The sequence below is a fragment of the Erinaceus europaeus genome, chromosome 3 (genome assembly GCF_950295315.1).
Source record: "Erinaceus europaeus chromosome 3, mEriEur2.1, whole genome shotgun sequence".
Lineage (NCBI taxonomy): Eukaryota > Metazoa > Chordata > Mammalia > Eulipotyphla > Erinaceidae > Erinaceus > Erinaceus europaeus.
Window position 1 is genome coordinate 107,306,030 of NC_080164.1, and position 21,803 is coordinate 107,327,832.

At 43.4% G+C, this 21,803-nt stretch overlaps 1 protein-coding gene across 4 annotated transcripts in view; it reads right to left on the reverse strand.

Annotated features, from left to right (window-relative positions):
- The window catches only part of BMPR1B (bone morphogenetic protein receptor type 1B), a 248,716-nt gene that overhangs the window by 74,002 nt on the left and 152,911 nt on the right, over positions 1-21,803 (reverse strand). Inside the window, exon 1 of one of the 4 annotated variants that reach the window (XM_060187725.1) lies at positions 910-951. The exons of the other annotated variants lie outside the window; for them this stretch is intronic. The gene's annotated coding sequence lies outside the window, so the exon portion shown is untranslated. Of the gene's footprint in view, positions 1-909; positions 952-21,803 lie in introns of those variants that run through there. 4 annotated transcript variants of the gene reach the window in all.

Below are 21,803 nucleotides of genomic sequence, written 5' to 3' on the forward strand. Positions count from 1 at the left end.
ATATTGGAGAAAATGTTAAATGATTTTGGGCTATTTTTGTTTTGTTTTCATTGACAAGATACTAATTATTTGCCAAGCCAAGCAGTGTTTAAAATTTCTTATCAGAAAAAGTTCTTTAATACATATTGTGTGTGTATTACACATTATATTATAAACAGTAGAGTCATAAAAACATTTTTTCTGTCACCATAATGGGCAAATTTTGTAGTCTCTCCCTTATTTATATTTTGTGATGGCAACTTTTAAATTATTTTTTTATATTTTTACTAGTGACTTAATAGTGGTTTACAAGATTAGAAGGCTACAGGGTAGTTGTGCTACACAGCACCCCTCACCAAGACCCTCCCCCCAACCCCTAACCACCAGAGTTCTCAAAGTAGTGCCAGAGATAATGATACTGCCTTCCAAGTTGCATGCAACACAATGACACCAGCTTGAGAAAGGCTAATAATTGGGACATATATTTTCCTAATTATTTCCATACCTAGTCTGTGCATCCAACGTGAAACGAAATAGTTATTCTGGGCCTTGCATTTGTATATGGCTCAGTACTACACATATAGTCTTGGTATAGTTAAAAAAAAATAAACTTCTGTATTTTCTAGGACACTGGAATAACACTGGGCAGAGCTCTGCTGGGGAGGTGCCATTGTTTGAGGGCTCTGGGGAGCAAGCCTTGGGCCCCCCACTCCACCACCAGTTCCTATGCTGTCCCCCATGTCTCTTCTGGGGCCGGGACACTCTGGGACAAGCCGGCCCCAAGCTGCCAGGCTGTCCCACTTCCAGTAAACAAATGGCTTTAGTTTCCAAAACATTCCCTCTGGAGCACTCTGATGATTTTTATTTCTTAATTGCCTAAAGCCTTTGAGCCTCCAAGGTTCTGGTTCTGAAAAGCCTTGCTGATCTTACCTTGAAACTGTCCCCATTTTCTCTTCACCCCATCTTGTCCTTTCTGCCAGTAAACACTGAACCACACACCCCCGGCTTAGTTCCCCATGCTGTCTGCCCCCCCCCCCCCCACGCACCCCTTGCTTGCAACAGCTGTCAGGACAGGACGGGATCTCACAGTAAGCAGAACACAGGCGAAAGGGAACAACGTAAAGCTGGAACAGACTAAGCCACATGCAAAATAACTGTTCTTCACAAGTCTCATCTTCAGATTTATTATTATTATTTTACTGATTGATATTTTCTTACCACCAAGGTTATCAATGGGATTTAGAGCCTTCATGATGACGTCACAGTTTCTGATGGCTCTTTTTATTTCTTATTTTCTGATAGTAATATAGTAGAGAGAGTGCTGGGGCAGAAAGACACCTGCAGTGCTGCTCCACCACTGCTGAACTGCCCCGTTCCCTCCCCCCTCTCCCCACATAGGTGTGACTGGAGGCTTGAACCCAGGCACTTGTCCATGGTCAGGTGTGAGCACTACCGAGTGGCTACTACATTTTTGTTAACTCTGAAACACTTTGCTCAGTAGAATATTGATTTTTTTTTAAAAGTCTGGCACTGATATATGATATGTGATATGCCTGAGAGTTCTTTGGTTCCACTCCCAACCCCCACTAATTTTAATTAGAGAGAGGAGAGACAATGGGTAAGAGACAGAGAGATCAGGAACACCAGAAAGAGGGTGGGTGAAAGGCAGAGAGAGCAGGGACACCATGCACCACACTACACCATTCACGGAGCTCACTCTGGTGCCACCCACTGTGCTCCTGGGGTTCAAACCCAGGCCTCTCACACACAAGGAGAAATGTGCTCTGTCACATGACTTGTCTCCCAGATTCTGAAAAATGGTTTTATACTTCAGTAAGAACATAGGAGGGGCACTGGGTGGTGGGGCATCCAATTAAGTGCACATAGTACTAAGTGCAAAGACCTGCACAAGGATCCAGGTTTGAGTCCCCAGCTTCCCACCTACAAGGGGGAAGTTTCACAAGCAGTGAAGCAGGTCTGCAGGTATCAATTTCTCTCCTTGTCTCTCTCTCTCTCACTATTTCTCTCTCTCATTTCCCCCTCATTTCTCATTTTTTCTCTGTCCTATCCAATGAAATGGAAAAATGGCTGCCAAGAACACTGGATTGTTAGTGTTGGCATCGAACCCCAGTAATAAACCTGGAGGCAAAAAAAAAAAAAACCATAGGAGCTGCATAGGTCTTACTTACCCATGTTGTATCTATATGACCAAAGGACTTGCCAGTCACTGTAGTACTGACTGACATGGAGACAAAAGGATATCTTAAATAGCTACTTGGTTGACAGTCTCCTCACTCAAAAGGAACCAAAGGAGATCAAACAGAATATCTTCCCAGAGCATATCTGTTGGGACTTCAGCCATTAAAAGACATTCTGTTTACCTGAAGAGTACCTTCTCCTCAACTGAAAAACTCAGAAAATAACTGGGTATGAGAGGAGAGAGGTCTTATTACTCAGTGAGTTAGAGAGATAACACTTGTCAGTTGTCACCATTATGGCCAATGAACCCCAGTGTCCTTGGAATGAAATTTTGGTTCTTGTTCTGTTTAATTAATTAATTAATTAATTGCCTCCAGGGTTATTGCTGGAGTTCAGTGTCAACAATACAAATACACTGCTCCTGGTGGCCATTTTTTTTTCCATTTTATTGGATAGGACAGAGAGAAATTGAGGGATGAAGGGGAGATATAGAGGAAGAGAGAAAGACAGACACCTGTTCTGGGCTACTGTGGGGGTGCCTCTGGGTTGGAGAGAACTCAACTGGAGCCAGCCTGGGCTGCTATTCACTCAGTGACTCGAAGGAGATGACTCAGTAACCAAACATGTGGCGGCAGCAAGGCAATGCAATTCTTATTGATCAGAGAGCCAAGGCTTTTAAAGGGCAGACCCGGAAGTGGAAAGTCAGAAATAGAAATGGCTAGGAAAGGGGCAGAGAAAGGCAAAAGGGGCTGGGAAGGTAGCAACTTCCTTAGTAACTGTTACGAAAGTTTTAACTGGTAGGATTAATAATACCCTGCAGGCAGGGAGGGTCTTGAGGGTAGAAAGAAGATAGATCAAAGGAATGGAATGGGTGGGGATCTTTCAGGCAAAACAATGATTATGTAGATAGGCCATAGTATCAGGAATGCAGGGTGGAGCAGGGGGAACTGGCTTAATGTTTTAAGGAATGCCAGGCTCCTGGAGGCAGAAAAATGTAGGGTGCTTTGTGAGGCTCCTCACAATTTCCCGACATCTCCCTCTTTCTTTTTATCTAATGGCCATAGTATCAGGAATGTGGGGTGCTTTGTGAGACAGGGAATCTGATAAGACGGGGCAAACCTTTGTAGTTACTGCTGTCCCTCCTTGCTCAACCTCTGAGTAGAGAGAGAGACTGACAGGATAGATGCACGCCTCAGGTTAAGCCCTACCAGGCTCTACCACATCCTCACAGTTTCCTGACACACCTGTAGATCTACTTTACCACTTGCAAAGTGTCTCTTCCTCCCCAACCCCCACCCCTTGCTGCAGGTGGGGAGCCAGGGGCTCAAACCTGGACCATTGCTCGGGTCCTTGCACTTACAATTAGTACTGTTTGCCCTTAACTGGGTGCCCCACAGCCTGGTCCCTTATTTTATTTATTATCTAAACAAACAAACAAATGAAAAAGAGCATGAGAGTCTTTCAGAAAGCAGGCCCTGTTATATGGTAAGTGATTACTTAACAATAAAAGGATCTACATTTTCTTCTCATTCTTGGCAGAGTCAAGACCCACAGCAGCTAACATGGCAATAACTTGAACGTATCCTGGTAGCCTCATTCTCTATCAACCAAAATATCCTCAGCAAAAAAAGAATCATACTTGTGAGAGTTTTATTAGAACACTGCTCAAACTTATGGTAGAGGGATGGAACCTGGGACATTGGAGCTGCAGGCACTAAAATTTTTTTGCAAACAATCATGCCATTATCTCTCCAGTCCACTGCAAAAATTGTTAATCAGATAGACAGCCTGGAATAAAACAAATACACCTAATAAAAGTTCCTGAAACTTTCTTTTGTCACAGATTTTCTTTTTTTGTTTGTTTGTTCATTTAATTTTAATTATTTATTTATTAGATAGAGATAGCCAAAAACTGAGAGGGAAGGGGAAGATAGACAAGGAGACAGAGAGACACCTGTAGCCCTGATTCACCACTTGCACAGCTTTCCTCCTGTAGGTGGAGACTGGAGGCTCGAACCTGGGTCCTTGTGCATTGTAACATGTGCACTCAGCCAGGTGCATGCCCCATGACAGATTTTCTGCATCATCAGATCTCAGGAAAGGACATTGCTCTCCCCACTTCACACCCATATGAGAAGAAAGACAGCTCATCCTATCCAAGTCACCCCCCCCCAAAATCCTGCCTCTCCCCTTCTGATACTATGGCAGGCTCTCCCTCAGTGTCTCTGAGCTGGTGAGAAAGTGTAAGCTGAGGGTTCATTAGTTATGAATGTAGACACTAGCAGATAGTATGGACTTCCTTCAGGAGTGACTCAAGCATAAACAGTGTGCTGAAAGCCATTTATCTGCATTTAGGATAAACAGCAGGAGCCATTCAATTAAACAGATTGCAAGGACTAAGCCAAGAGAAGCTGGACTCTGACAAGAAGGATCTGTGACTTTTTATCTAGGACTTGACGAGTGGTGAACTAGAAATATCTCTGATTCTACAGGATCCGTGTGGAATGCAGACATCGTAACGCATACACTGGGGTGACACTGTGCTGTAAGCTACAGCAGGCGGGAAAATTGAATTCAAAGTCAATTTGCTGTGTTTGCCAGCCATTTGGTCCTAAGAGACACCATTTCTGGTGACTCTAGTGCCAACCAGTGTACAACAAAAAGAAAAGCTTTCCTTTTCCCTCTAGGAAATAAAAAAAAATTAATTTCCATCCTCATCAGAACTTTTCCTTTGTATAGTCTACCTCGAGATCATTTTTAAACGAACCACCTAAATGTGGGTGCTATTTAACATGTCTTTATATTTATAATGTAACTGCATAGCCATAGATCTGATAACTCTTTTTGAAATATTTTTATTAATTTGTTATTTGATAAAGACAGAGAAAAATTTAAGGGGGTGAGATAGAAAGACAGAGAGATACTTGCATCCCTGTTTCACCACTTGTGAAACTTTCCCTCTGCAGGTGGGGACCAGGGTCCCCCTGGGTCCTTGTGCTCCGCAATGTGAGCCTGATAACTCTTTAAAAGTCTTCAAGAAGGGCTGGGGAGGGTTGGGGGGAAAAGCACAAAGGTCATGAACAAGACTTTAATGCATGAGGTTCCAAGGTCCCAGGTTCAAGCTGAAGCACCATCATCAATCAGAGCTGAGCAGGGCTCTGGATAACTCTTCTTATCAACTATTCCAGCCTTTGGGTTCATGATTAGCCAACAATTTGTTTGGCTCTATATGTTAACTCTTTTTTCAGCTACCAGGTTCCAGATGCTACCATGATGCTAACCAGACTTCCCTCGACAGACGACCTCACCAATGTGTCCTGGAGCCCCACTTCCTCAGAACCCCGCCCCACTAGGGAAAGAGAGAGGCAGGTTGGGAGTATGGATCGACCTGCCAAAGCCTATGTTCAGTGGGGAAGCAATTACAGAAGCCAGACCTTCCACCTTCTGCATCCCACAATGACCTTGGGTCCATACTCCCAGAGGGATAAAGAATGGGAAAGCTATCAGGGGAGGGGATGGATACGGAGTTCTGGTGGTGGGAACTGTGCGGAGTTGTACCCTTCTTATCCTGTGGTTTTTGTCAGTGTTTCATTTTTATAAATAAATATTAAAAAGAGAAAAAAATGGAAAAAAAGGGCAGGAAGAGGGGTTGGCAACCTAACTCACTTGCACAAGGTTCTTGCTTTTTCATGGGCAGGACCCAGGTTTGAGCCTGGCCCCCACTGCACTGAAGGAAGCTTTGGTGCTGTGTTGTCTTTCTCTGTATCTTATTCTCTATCTTCTTGTCTGAAAAGTCAGCAGGATGGGGGCAGTGAAGACAAAATAAATTTTTAAAAAAGGACAGAATGGGAAACACAAAGTGAAGCTGAAACTAAGTGTTGTATATGGCACCAAAGCAAAGAACTCTGGGGAAAGAAGGATAGGAATGGAGGTCCCAGGTTCAATCCCCTGCACTACCATAAGCCAGAGCTGAGCAGGGCTCTGGCTAAAAAAAAAAAAAAATGGAAGGACCTTAAATTGGGGGTCAACAACTGTACTGTAATCCATTCACCTCAATGAAAATGATGAAAGAAATAAATGCATACATTAATTAATGAAAGAAACAAAACTAAGGTCAGTAGATGAGATTTTCAAGAAATAGCATTGATCCAACAATGGAGCTCCAGGAGGCTTTGTTTCAGAAGCACATCAATCAAGACCCAAGGACTGCAAGTCACCCCTCCACCCCCCATAACTGGGCAGGGAAACAAATGCCAGGCTGCTCTCTCTCCCACTGGCGGATATCAAGGGCTCTGCAAACAACGTGGAGGCCAGAGGCCAGAGCACACAGGTGCACGTTATGTCAGGTGCTGAGGGCCCAGTGGAGGTAAGCCTGCAACAGGATCCTCCCCGGCGCACATTCTTGTGGGCATTACAGAGGCTCCTGGGAGCAAGGCGACACCAACACCACCCAGGCTTCATAAACACCCAGATCTCCTCTGCTCAATCCCTGTGTGGCATTGTTCAGGGACCTCTGGGCTTCCAGATTCACATTGGCCACTGCTTTCATGTTTTCTCCAATGTCACATCTCCTACTCTGCTTTCATTGACAATTTTGCAACAGGTCAAAAGACAAGCATTCAACAGCCACAGGTATCTTGACAACTAGGACAGCCCAGGACATCAGGGACACCAGGACAAAAACTGTCTGGCTTTAGTGCCTGTTAAGTCCTGGGGACATCCCCCAACTTAATAATGTTGGTGGGGCCAGCCTGGGTCAACAAAATGGAAGAGATGTGCCACCACGTCTGAAATTAGCAGTAGTCCAGTTGAAAAAAATAAAATCATGTAGTCAGTCATTCAAAGCCTCTGTCAAACATAAACTTTAATCTGTAAACAAACAAACAAACAAACAAAAAACCACAAACAAACAGTGCCTGGAAGGAGAGCATCACATTTAGAGGTTCTCAATCAAGATTAAATACAAACAAACTAACAAAAGCTCATCCAGGAGATGGTGCAGTGGACAAAACAATGAACTTTCAATCATGAGGTCCTGAGTTCAGTCCTCTGGCAGTGCTTGTACTACAGTGACACTCTGGTCCATTTTTTTTCCTCCAGGTTATTGCTGGGGCTTGATGCTAGCACTATGAATCCATTGCTCCTGGTGGGCTTTTTTTTTCTTCTTCATCTTTTCGATTTTATTGGATAGGACAGAGAGAAATTGAGAGATGAAGGGGAGACAGAGGAAAAAGATAGATACCTGCACACCTGTTTCACTGCTTGTGAAGCTTCTCCCCTGCAGTTGGGGAGCTGGGGGCTTGAACCATCCTTGAGTTTAGCACTAAGTGTATGTTAATTGGGTCCCCCTGCCTGGTCCTGCTCCCAGTCTATCCCTCTCCTATTTGTCTCATTAACAAATAAATAAAATCTTTAAAAAATAATTTACTTTTAAAAAGATACTAAAAGGAGGCCAGCTATTGGTGCACCTGGTTAAGCACACACATTACAGTGCACAAGGACACAGGTTCAAGCCCCTGGTCCCCACCTATAGTAGAAAAGCTTCCCGAGTGATGAAGCAGGGCTGCAGGTGTCTCTCTGTCTCTCCCTCTCTATCTCTCCCTCTCCTCTCAGTTTATCTCTGTCTCTATCAAATAATAAATAAAATAAAAACATTTTTTAAAAGACATTAAAAACTCCCATCTGACTATAAGCAAAATGATGTAATGGACACAGGCTTAAGATTGTTATTAGTGATATAATCACTTGTTTTTATATTTACTTATTTATTATTGGCTAGAGACAAAGAAAAATTGAGAGGGTGGTCCAGGAGGTGGTGCTGTGATAAAGTTTTGGACATGCAAGCTTGAGGTCCCGAGTTTGATTTCCAGCAGCACATGTGCCAGAGTGATGTCTTGTTCCTTCTCTCTCCTCCTATCTTTCTCATAAATAATAAAAAAAAAATCTTAAAAACAAACAAAAAAAGAAATTGAGAGGAGAGGGAGAAAGAGACAGAGAGGCATCCACAGCCTTGTTTCATCACTCAGGAAGAGACCTGAACTATGGTTCTTATGCACTGTAATGTGTGTGCTCAACTTAGTGCACCACCTCCTGGCTCTATCACTTAGTATTTATTTATTTATTTTCCCTTTTGTTGCTCTTGTTTTTTATTGTTGTTGTAGTTATTATTGTTGTTGTTATTTATGTCATTGTTAGATAGGACAGAGATAAATGGAGAGAGGAGGGGAAGACAGAGGGGGAGAGATAGAAACCTGCAGACCTGCTTCACCGCCTGTGAAGAGATTCCCCTGCAGGTGGGGAGGCGAGGAGTGGAACTGGGATCCTTATGCTGGTCCTTTCCCTTCATGCCACATGTGTTTAGCTGGCTGCGATACTGTCTGATTTTCGCCCCATCACTTATTTTTTATTAATAATTTAATAATTATTTAACAAGATAATCACTTAAAGTTAGACTTTTAAAAAGTTCATTGTCAGTCTTATTAAAAATTCATTCAAATAATGCTTTTGTTTTGAGACAGAGACGTGAAGCAGAGAAAGAGAGAGAGAGAGAGGGAGAAAGAGAGAGACCAGCATGGAAACTACCTTCAATGTGGTAGGGGCCAGGTTTGAACCTTTGTTACACACTTGGCAAAGCAGCACACTATCCAGGTGAGCTGTTTCACCAGCCCTCAAGAGATGTATTTAGACAGTACTGCTCTCTCTCACCACAAAAAGCATCCAGTGTGTCACACTATTCTCACACATCCTATCTCTTCTCAGAGTTAACTGTCCCCACACCTTCCAAACCTCAACACCGTCTCAGTCATGAACACTCCCTGCTCCATGAATGATCTACGAGATGAAATGTGACTTTAAACTGGTTGTCCCTCTTCATCCTCCTCACTCCCTGTGGCACCTGAGCTTCTGCTGCAGAGTTTGGAGCTCTGATAGATGCAATGACATCCTCTTGCAACTATCCTTCACAGCCTCCAAGAAGTGGAGGCTGGAGGTGGGAGTTACAGGGCAGAAAGGCATCTTTCTATTGCTTGGGAACCCTATCTGCTTTCTTCATCAGTCCTGTCTCCCATCCTCCCAAGGGTTTCTCAAAAAGCATCAATATTTTGGAAGGCCCTGATATCACCCTTCCTCCCTTTCACTCCTACCAAGGAGACAGAAAACGTCAGGTATGGAGTGTGCCCCTCCTGTGTGTAGCTGTCTCATACTCTGGCCTGGGCCCCCCAGGGGAGTTGCCCTCTAGTGTCCACTGGCTCCCTCCTCCTCTCACACACAATGTGCACAGACAGGAGCACCAGGCCCCCCCACCACAAGCCCTCAGTTGTTATCATCCAGGCCTTGTTCAGCAGCTGCAGGAACATGGGGCAGAGAGTGAATGCCCTGGGAAGGAAGGGCCATAGGCAGCTTATATGTGTCCCCTGTGCCTTTACATCCAAATGCAGTCAGTCACTTGGACACAAAACAGAAAGCACAACACCACCTCACATCAGAGGCTGAGTCACACCTGTGGCAGTGGGACTTCAGTTGAGATATCTAGCTCCAGCCACACTACTGACTCAGCAATTTCCAGAAAGATCAGAATGTGCTGTTGAAGCTGGTGCTGATGAGTCAAATAAGGCTCACGCTCTGTGTGTGGCAGGAATAGTAAGGACTGAACGAGGTCACTGAGCAGAGACTCAGCCCAGCCACTGTAGTTGCCCACATCAGACACTCAGCCAGAAGGAGAAGGCACTGGGGTAACTCCATGACCGGGCAGAGCCACTCAGGGATAGCTCTGCCCTAGGTCACGTTCCCTGGATGGGGGACAACAGATTTGATAATGGCTGTTTCCAAAGAAAGGTAGGTGTGTGTGTGTGTGTGTGTGTGTGTGTGTGTGTGTGTGTGTATGTGTTACTCCAGTGACCAAGAGATTCCAAAACACTCCACCATGTCACACTGCTGGCTGCTTTTGACTCAGCCTCACTGAGTGTAGGAAGTGGGCACAGACCACCAACGCCCCCATTGTGTAGGATCACAACCAGTCCTGATGAGAGAGAGAGTTTAGGGGAGGAATATCCAGGTGTGCTGGCTACAGATCTACAGACCACAAGAACAGGTAGAATCTGGAACTAGAGATGTGTAGCCCTGGCCTCACTCTCCTAGCTTCTGGCACAGTTTCAGACTCATATGTACAGTTAATTATGGGGACACACACACACCCCCGTAAAACACTGTTCAGCTGGAGAGCTTGCACAGCTGAGTTCACTGAGAAAGGAATCTGGGCAGACTGAAAGAAAGAACCTTCCACTTTCTGCACCCCATAAAGAATTATTATATTGGTGAAAGAAAGGAAGGAAGAGAGAGAGAGAGAGAGAGAGAGAGAGAGAGAGAGAGAGGCAAAAATGAAGAGCAGGAGAGAAATTTCAAAACTAAGGTAACAGAAAATACATAGGAGGGATCGGGTGGTGGTGTCTCACCCTAACAATGCAAAAGAACTCAGGTCTGAGCCCTGGATCCCCACCTGCAGGGAAAAGCTTTGCAAGTGATGATGCAAGGCTATAAATATCTTTCTCCCTCTCCTCTTTCTAACTCCCCTTTCCCTCTTGATCTCTGACAGTCTCTATTCAAAAAAAGAAAAAGAAAAGAAAAAAAAGATGATTAAAACAACAACAAAAGATAATTTTAAAAAAGAACAACAACAAAAACAAAAAAGATAGGAAATGGCTCCCTTTCCCCCCAAGCTTATTTTTCATAGGATCAAGATTGCCTGTTCCTAACCTATGATGGTGGAAAAAGACCTGCATTGGGGGTGAGCGTCTCTTGCAGATGTCTATCATGGGGAGATGAGAAGCTATACCCAAGTGCCAACAGCTGTACTGTAATCCATTCACCTCCCAATAAATTGATTAAAAAAACATAAATGTTACACATGTACCAACTACTGTATTTTACTGTGGCCTGTAAACCATTAGTCCCTCCAATAAAAGAAAAGGAAATGGATCAAAGGCCTGGATATTATAACAGAAACTATAAACTATATAGGAGAAAACATCAGTGAACCATTGCAGGGCCTTCACATCAAAGATGAAATGCTTTTTTCATGTACACCCCCTAAGTAATTCTGAAGCCAGGGTGGAAAGATTGCATAACTGTTATACAAAAAAGCTCCATCCCCTACCCCCAACTCCCCCAGAGTTTTAAAGTGCCAGGTTCAATCCCCAAAGCCATCATAAGTCAGTACTGAGCCATGCTCTGGTTAAAAAATAAATAGACAAATTCAAGTAATTCTGAAGAGAAAAAAAAAAAAGCGACAAATAGAGAAGCTAGATACCATAATGATTATGCAAAGAGACTCTCATGAGCTGAGTAGTGTTCTGGTAAAAAAAAAAAAAAGGAAAGAAAAACACAAATCCATTCTTAAGGGTTGTCAGTTATGCTGGCATAGCAAGACAACCCAAATCATGCTTTTTAATGAGTGACAGCAAAGGGGGAACAATTTATAAAGAAACCTCACACAAGGGAGTCAGGCGGTAGTACAGTGGGTTAAGTGCACATGGTGCAAAGCGCAAGGTCCAGATCCCAGTCCCAGCCCCCGCTCCCCACCTGCAGGGGAGTCGCTTCACAGGCAGTGAAACAGGTCTGTAGGTGTCTATCTTTCTCTCCCCCTCTGTCTTCCCCTCCTCTCTCCATTTCTCTCTGTCCTATCCAACAATGACGATATCAACAATAATAACTACAACAACAATAAAAACAACAAAGGCAACACATAGGAAATAAATAAATATTAATAAAAAAAACACCACCCAAAGAATGGCTAAAAAAAAAAACACCACCCAAAGAATGGATAAAAACAACTAGGTGGGGGTATAGTAACTCCACTTCCTTTCTCTAGCAAGGCTCTTTTGTCTGTGGGTGAAGAGAATCAGCATCTGTAGACCTCCTGTCTGTCCTCTCTAGAAACCATAACTGTGTTTCCCTGATATCTAGTTCATCTGACCCCAACTGCCCCAAACACTTCCAGTTCCTGTCACTTTTCCATTTTAGCCTTGTCCATCTCCCCACCTGGATCCTAAGTCACTTCAGCTAAACCTGTAATAAGACCCCTTAGGTCTGAAAAAAAAATCTATTAGTAATTATGTAACCAACAAACTTCATGAGTATCAGCAAAGAATCTTAGAAGATGCAGGGTGCTGACTGTGACCTTTCTGTCTCCTCCTTGTTGCCTGCATGGTTTTAAGCCTGGCGTGGCTCCTCTCTGGGATGAGTGAGTATAGCTTTAGCCAAAGGTTCTTAAATGCCTTTATCAAGTCATGGCAAGGAGGGGTAGAAGGCAGCTAAGAGAGGATGAGAACGATTCAAATGTTGCCAGATTCAAAGTGCAGTGTCAACAGTTGGTTTGTATCATCCAAAGATGGGGAAAAGTAACTGGCATTCTTTTCTATGCCAGACACCTATGGCTCAACTTCAAAGAGTACACACTTCAATAGTATGTCATAGCACCTTTACCTTCAGAGTCCTTCACATATACACAGAGTAAAAACAGATACCTGGGTGTCCAACAACAGATGAGTGGTTGAGGAAGTTGTGGTGTATATACACAATGGAGTATTTCTCAGCTATTAACAATTATGAAGTCACCTTCTTCTCATCTATCAGGACAGGACTGCATCACTAAAGGACACTTACTCACTTTTAGAGGACACACAGAGAGAGAGCACAGCACTGGAGTTTCCTCTGTCAACAGAGCTCCACATCTTTGGTGCTGGCGTCAAACCCTGGCTAAGCATGAGGCAGTGTAGGCACCCTGGCCAGTGAACTATGTCTCCAGCCCAAGACTGTGTTCTAGAAAGGAAATTAAGGATTGGGGGTGGGGAAAGCTGTGCTGACAATTACCTTAACAAGGATGTGGAAGTGGACCCCTTTGAGAGCACCAACCCTATCAATTAACATTTCATCAATACTGTGATAAAAAAAAAAAAAGCAATGGGGGTGGATGGGCATACGGACACAGATCTATGGTGGTGGGAACCCTGTTGATCTATACTTCTATCAACCTGTTTAAATAAATAAGTAAAGGAAAGAGGGTCTGGATGGCAGTGCACTTGATATAGCTCAAATGTTAACATGAGCAAGGACCTGGGGGGTTTTCCCCCAACAGGGGGAGAACTTCACAAGTGCTGAAGCAGGACTGCAGGTGTCTCCCTTGTTTCTCTCCCTCTCTATAAACCCCTCTCCTTTCAATATCTCTGTCTTTCTCCAGATATAAGTAATTTAAGGGGCTGGGTGGTGGTGCACCTGGTTGAGTGCACATGTTACGGTGCACAAGGACCTAGGTTCAAGCCACTAGTCCCCACCTGCAGGGGGGAAGCTTTGTTATTGGCGAAGCAGGACTACAGGCATCTCTGTCTCTTCCTTTTTTGTTCCTCTCTCATTCTTTATTACTCCCTTCCCTCTTGATTTCTGGCTGTTTCTATCGAAAAAATAAATAAATATATATTTTTTTAGTGAGCAAGAACCTGGGTTCAAGCCTTTAGTCCTCACCTGCAGCGGGGAAATTTCATGAGTGGTAAAGTAGGTCTTCAGGTGTCTCCCCCCCTTCCCTTTCAATTTCTCTCTGTCTCTATCCATTAAATAATAAACAAAATATTTTTAAAAAATTAAATGAAAGTTATTGACTGTCTACTTAGGTTTTTCTCTCACTCTGTATTCTGTATCTGGCCCAAGAGAATTGACACTCTAAGCGGCAGGACAGAAGCCTGGGAGTCCTGGGAAGAAAGGAAGGAGAAACAATGAAATGAAAAGCCAGTGGGAAGCCATCACATGCCAGGGAAGGCTCATTGACTATTCCAGGGCATCACTTCAGCCAGGCAAGTACAAAGGCCTTTCTCTGCAAAGGCTCCAGACCAGGGCCAGAAAAGGGCAGATTGAAAAGGAAAGAATTCTTCAGGCAGGAAAAGCAAACCCCTGGAGTCAGCAGTATTCTGACCTCCTCATGTAAAAACTTGGTTGATTCTTCCAACAGGCCTAATGAATCATGAGTATTATGGCTCCTAATGTTCTACACAGGCTCTCCCTCAAATCTTGCTGGAGATTACAGAGTGAGCATTTCAAAGCAAAACACTCTGCTCCCTAGTCTGATGACACACCCTGGAGACATGTCTGAGAAAAGCAGAATTTCTCATATTTTCTGAAGAGGGGAAAGATTCGAGAAGATACAAAGTCAAAATTGCCATGTTGGTATCAAAGGTGTCATCAGACTCTCCATTTGAGGAGAAGTCCAGCTTATTTGTAGAGTGTTTCTGACTTGATGATGCTTGGTGAAAAGGGGCTGTGGGTTTCATCCCCTGGCTAACCCATTCTGTATTGCTCTTAAAAGTGTTTCATCTCCTGCTTTTTGAATTGAATTTTAATGAACTCCTAATTGTCAAGACTCCATAAATATTCATGAAACACCCAGAGAAGCTGAGTTTCCACTCCCTAAAAATTGAAAAGGAAAACAAGTGAGAATCCAAAGAGAAATCAATCTGAAGCAGACTTAGAGGAACTGCCAACACTGGGTTTTATACTGTGCAAGTTCTTGGTATAGACACCTATTGATTTCTATCTTTCCCAGGGGTTTTCTGCAGAAACATCACCTCTCTTTGGAGTTATTTTCATTTTTGTCTTTCTTTCATTTCACAATGATCCAAAGACATCTCATTCACTTTTTTTATGATGGCTGAATAGTAAAATGGTTATAATGTGGGCTGAAAAGGTGTTGATCAAAATCAACAGGTTAGGCTCAGCTTTTGCAAAAGTACTATACAATGTCTTCATTAAAAAAATGAAATAAGGGTTGAGTGCACATGTTACAATGCACAAGGACCTGGATTTGAGCCTCTGGTCCCCACCTGCAGGGGGAAAGCTTTGCAAGTAGTGAAGCAGTGCTGCATGTCTCTCTCTCTTCCCTCTTCTCTATCTCCCCCTTCCCTCTTGATTTCTGGTTATCTTTATCCAAATGAAGTAAAAGATTTTCCACAGTGAATATGAATCTTCAAAGAAAGCATTGTGTTTTATGTCAACCCTGAACATTAGCTGAGGTATTATTAACAGATTTCTGGTGGATTCATCGCTTCCAATTTTTCCCTAGCTGCCAAAGTGGGTAAATGCCGAGTAGGTAGCTTGTGAAAACAGAGAAGGCTAAGGTCTGGAGGAGGATTCATTTATCACTCAGGTAGTCAAGATGGTGGAGACTATGTGACAGGTCAATATGGAGGCTCAGCTAAGAGCCAACATGGCTGACTCCAATCTGAGTTAGCTCTGCCTACTAACACTGTGCAGCCAGTGGAATATACCTTCATTTGAGCTAAGTACAAGGGTTGAATCCATCCACACAGATATGTATTGACCAGTCACTAGATGAGGGCATGGACACTTAAGCCCTTGTAAAAAGGACACCATTATAGAATAGGTCTCACCCTGGGCTCCCTGTTTTTAATGTCAAGGCTTTGCACCTGTGAGATTCCACTGCTTCTAGAAGACTCTTTCTCTTTTTTTTCCTTCAGTTTCAGGCAGAGAGAGAGTGAGAGATACCATAGTACTTTTTTTTCCCCCCATCACTTATGAAGCTTCTACTTTACATGGTTCTTCCATGTAGGGAGATCCCTGTAAGAGGCAAAACATATGCTCTACGGAGTGATCTGTTTCCCAGCCCCTAGTTCTAACTGTTCAACTAATTACTGGGTCTCTATGATTTTATGCTATGACATCTTCCAGATACAACAAGCTGAGATCTAAAGTTCTTCATTCTCCTCCCAGTTTCTACATTCTCCAATCTCAGGTCTCCTTGAATTTTTGTTTATGTTAGTTGCTCTTTCTGAAACTCCTTTAACTCCTTTTCTCATGGAGTGTCTTATTGGGTGGGAGTAGATAACATAATGGTTATGCAAAGAGACTCTCGTGCCTGAGGCTGCAAAGTCCTAGGGTCAATTCCCCACATTACCATAAAGCAGAGCTGAGCAGTACTCTGGTGGAGAGACAGAGAGAGAGAGAGAGAGAGAGAGGCTCTGACTCTTATCAGCTCTTAATTACCAGTTCACCAGACACCTCATTTTAGGACATAGACATTTGTTGCCAAATACTCTTTGGGTTTCTTTTTTTCCTCTCCCAAATGATGAGGGAGGAAGAAGGAGAGGGAAAGGAAGATGAGGGGTGGCTAGGTGGAGAGATAAGGAGAGATACCTGAAGTACTGATCCAGCACTCATGAAATTTTCTCTTGCAGGTGGGGGCAAAGGGCATGGTAATGTGTTCACTCTACTAGGTGAACCATCATCTGGCCTCAGTCTGGGTATCTCTCCCTTAGCCCCACAAGAGATATTAAATCATTGGAATGTACTAAAGTTTGATAAATGAAAGAGCAGTATAGAGAAATAAAAACAAAAGACTTCTTTGGGGGGTGCCTTGGGGTATTTAAAGTCAGCAGTTTTATTACATTATGGAAACCATGGTAAAGGCTTGAGTTTCAGGTTCACTGGAAATAGATGAGAGGAGAAACATAAGTAGGTCTGAGTTACTTTCTGCCACCAGTCCCTTCTCCAGAAATTAGCTTCCAAGATAGGCAGAGGTAGGAGGGAAATGACAGAACGTAGGGGGGGGGAGGAGAGAGAGAGAGAGAGAGAGAGAGAGAGAGAGAGAGATGGAGAAAAAAGGTAGAAAACCACTCTGCCATTTTTATGCAGTGCCAGGGCCTCACATGTGCAAGGCAGGCACTCCATCCCTGGTTCACATTCTCAAGTTTTTGTAGTGACTAAAAACACCCATGTTTACCATTTCCCAGGTTCTACTATATAAATCATTAAAACAACTCTCCTGTCAAATGATAAGAAACTACCAACTCATATACCCTTCTGAAAATGTATGGATTAAACCAGATTGCTAGGTAACATGGTTTAATTCCTTTGCTGGGGAAAACAAATCAAGTACAAGACTCCACTATGTAACTGAAACAGGAATCATCCTGTAATTCTGCTCAGAGACCTTCCAGGAACTTCCATTATTGGTGGAGCAGTGCAACCTTCCTTACCACCAAAGATGCTGTGGAAGGCAGACCCATGGTTTTCCATGTGAGTTCACACCAGTCTCCCACAAGGCATTGATGAGAACATGGCCACCAGCACAATGGCCAAGGGCTCAGACCAGTAGACCTGGGTCACCCCCTAAGAACTCCCATTTCCAGCAGGTGCCCCACTTGAAGAACACAATCTAGACACAATATGGAGTCCCTGTATTAATTCCCATCACGCTATCACCCAGACATTCCTTCACCCTGTAATTGTTCTTTTTTTTTTTTTTTTTTTTTTTTAACAATTTGGCCCATTCTTACATTTCTAAGTCTAGAAGTTAAAAGGAGAAGATTTTACTTAACTTGTCCTCTCTAGGGAAACTCATTTTCAACTGCATGTGTCTGCTGCCACAACTGGGGTCCTCCTCACCCCTTTGTTGCTAAGACTCCAATTTGGCAAACCAGCCTCAGGGCTCCCAGGTCAAATCCCTGCCCCCACGACAGCTGGGAGAAGCACAAGACAGTTCTGGGAAGCAACGATTTTGTTATGACTATGAGCTTTCCCTATCTGAGAAGGGCTTGGCAGTAGGTGATTTCACAATAGCTCTGGCCAGGACAGCAGTCACTCCGGCTGCATTTACCAGCAGGAGAGAAAAAAACACCTCGATTCAGCAATAGGCTTTTCCAAGACAGTTTTAAGAATCAAGAGTTCAGAGTGTCCATGTTGAAGCTTCCACACATTCCTATAAGGTACAGACTCAAAGTTAGAACAGCAGCTGCCCTAGAAAGTTGCTTCTCCCTTTTCAGAGCAAGCAGCCTTTCTTGCAACATCTTCAGCAAAAAGGCAGCAAAGATCTAACCTGAAGCAGAAATAATGGTGACCCTTAATCACAAGGCATTTACTGTCACAAACCAATGATACAGTAGCACATCACACTGTCTTACTGAAATTCTGATTTTAGAGACAAACTATGATACTAGTTGCGATCAGAGGAAACAAACAATGGTCATGGTAGGAGCCCCAGTTCAACCTCTTAGTTGCAAGAAATCTTTTCTGCAACCAAAGGTTTCAGTTACCAGGAGAAAATGAAGAGTCCTTCGATCTCCTTCCTGGCCCTCTGTTTTACTGGATAGAATTCTGAAACATACAGCAAATGTTGGTGCATACTAGATTCTCACGGCTCCATTTTATAACAGTTGATCTTAACAGTTGATATTTTTTTCTTTATTGGGGGGATTAACAGTTTACAGTCAATAGTAAAATACAGTAGTTGGCACATGTTTAACATTTCTCAGTTTTCCACAGTCTAACCATCCTGCTCCACCCCCTTCCCCTAGGTCTTCCTCTGCCATCATGTTCCAAGACTTGAACACTCCCCTCTGGCCCCATAGTCTTTTACTTTGGTACAATATACCAACTACAGTCCAAGTTCTGCTTTGTGTTTTCCCTTCTGTTCTTATTTTTCAACTTCTATCTATGAGTGGAATGACTATCCCATATTCATCTTTCTCTTTCTGGCTGATCTCACTTAACAGTTGATTTTTATTTTTAAGACATGACATTGTACAATGGAGGTCAGTGAGACAGCTCACTTGGATAGTGAGTTTGCTTTGTCAGGACAACACCCAGCTGCAAGTCAGGCCTGCCAGGAAAGTAACTTCGGTGTTATGGTATCTTTGTCTCCACCTCTGTTTCTGTCTTTTTTTCTTTTATTTTTTAATTTATTTTTTTAATTTTTAAAATTATCTTTATTTTTATTTATTGACTAGAGACAGCCAGATATTGAGATGGAAGTAGGTGATACAGAGGGAAAGAGACAGAGAGACACCTGCAACACTGCTTCACCACTCACAAAGTTTTCCCCCTGAAGATGGGAAGTAGGGGCTCGTACCTGGGTCCTTGTACATTGTAATGTTTGTGCTAGACCAGGTGTGCCACCACCCAACCCCATCTGTCTTTCTAGCCTGAAGCAGTGAAGCCCCAGTGACAACAAGAAACAAATATAAATATATATTATAGAATGAAGTCACTATGCCAATTGCTTCTCCTGCCTGAGTTTCTCTTACCCTGTCCTAAATTTACTGTGTAAATTTACCTGTACCTTACCTATATCTCAGGAGTTTCAGAAACTTATGATTCACATGTTGTAGATTTAGCCTTCTCATATGTGCAACTTAAGGCAGTGAGGTGGTTATGCACAGTGTGTGTAGTCATTGCCCCAGTCTCATTTTAGAGCACTCACTGTGCCTGGGAAGCAAATACCACATTACTGTTCCCAATGATGTCCTCAGGCAACCTGGAGCCACCAATGGACTTTCTGACTGTACCACTTTATCTATTGTGGACTTCTCACATAAATGGAACCACAGACAACTATGCACCTTGCATCTGGCTTCTTTCCCTTAGCATAATGTTCCCAAGGTTTGTTTGTGTTGAAGCATGTACCAGCATTTCATACTTTTCTGCTATTGAGTGATAGGCACTGGGTGTGCCTGTCTGCTCAATAACTGAATGACAACTAGGATGTCTTCACTTTGGGGTTGTGAAGGATGTGTATATATACTTTCTGTGTGGACACTTGGTTTTCATTTTTCTTAGGTGTCTAAGGAGGGAAATTTCTGGGCTATCCATTAACTACTTATTTTTACTGTTTTGAGGAACTTTGAACCACAAAAATAATTCACTGAAAGCTCCAGAAATAGTAGAGACTCAAGGCGAAGGATTAAAACTGTACTTGGGGGTGGGAAGTGGTGGTGGTTTTACTCAGTGTGCTGTTAATAACAAACAGGTGGTAAGACATCCTCAACAGATCTTTATAACCCCCCTAAGCTGCAAATAACAAAGAACAAAAAGAAATCACTAGGGACACTAACAACAACAAAAGAATAAGTACATTTACTCAGTTTGCAATACCAAATCTCTGTTCATTTGAGAGAGAAACATTAGGATCAGCACCGTGGAAATATACTGGCTCAGTGATTTTAAAACACTTTACAAGGACTGCCTCAAGCCCTACCATGCTGCATATTAAGTCCCGAGGCTCCCTATAAGGGGCAGGAACAATGAGCTTGTCATTTTAGCATTAAGAAACCTATCTGCAGAAGTGCTCACACTCGCTCTTAAGGTGTAAAGCTACAGATCAGGTTTCTTGTTTGCAGTCATAGCTGCTCAGGGTATCTTACAAGTAATCACTTGGTTACCATTTGCAGGGAACTTTAGGAAGTGGTAAAAGGCTACCTCATTCTCCAGCCCAGAATGCTATGTTCCCCCCCAGCCCTTAAAACTAACTCTGGGGGGTTGGGCAGTGGCGCAGTGGGTTAAGCGCATGTGGCGCAAAGCGCAGGGACCGGCGTAAGGATCCCGGTTCGAGCCCCCGGCTCCCCACCTTCAGGGGAGTCGCTTCACAGGCGGTGAAGCAGGTCTGCAGGTGTCTATCTTTCTCTCCCCTTCTCTGTCTTCCCTTCCTCTCTCCATTTCTCTCTGTCCTATCCAACAACGAATTGCGTCAACAAGGGCAATAATAATAGCCACAACAAGGTCAACAAAAGGGGAAAAAAATGGCCTCCAGGAGCTGTGGATTCATGGTGCAGGCACCGAGCCCAGCAATAACCCTGGAGGAGGAAAAAAAAAACTAACTCTGAAGATGTGTTCAAGTGTACCCCCCCCACCTCATATATTGAGGTGCTGTGGCTCAGAGTAAACTGGGTATTAAATGATGACAACCGGAATTGGTTTGAATTGAAAGGACTTTTCACAAAATTCATGGGTTGGAATCAACAGAAATAGGGATTCATCGATTTGAAGCCATATGATTTTGGTGATGGTGGTGTAGTGAAAATGGTTCTAAAATAAAATGTCTGTGTGGGAGCTGGATGGTACACCTGGTAGAGGGAGCACATTACGATGCACAAGGACCAGGGTTCAAGGTCCGGTCCCCACCTGTAGGGGGCGGGGGTGGGGTGGGGTGGGTGGAAAGCTTCACAGACAGTGACAGAGTGCTACAGTGTCCCTCCTTCTCCCTGTTTCTCTATTTATCTCCCCTTCCCAAGATATAAGAAGTTTCCTAGGAGTGGTGAATTCATCGTGTAGGAACCCAGCTCCAGTGATAACCATAGTGGCAATATAAAAATTTAAAAAAGACATTGGTGTCAGGGGCCAGGTGGTGACACACCTGGTTGAGTGCACATGTTACAATGAACAAGGACCCTGGTTCAAGCCCCTAGTCCTCATATGCAGAGGGAAGGAAGGCTTTGCAAGTGGTGAAGCAGTGTTGCAGGTCTTTCTCTTCCTCTCCCTTCCCTCTCAATTTCTGGCTGTCCCTATCCAATAAATAAAGATAATTAAAAAAAAATCAAAAAGGCCATGAATGTCATAAACATTCATCCCAAGTATCCATTCAAAAAGGAAATTAAACATCACTTTAAACTAAGAACTAACCTCTGAGTCCTGATTCTGGTCCTGGAAATAACAGTGAATGAGGCTTTCGATAAATCACTTCATGCTTTCTGCCTCATTTTCCTCACTTGTTAAAAAAAAAAGGCAAAAAGGCCTGCAGATAGCTATCACAACTGACCAGCTCCTTCTCCAAAAGGTGGATGATGACGTTACCT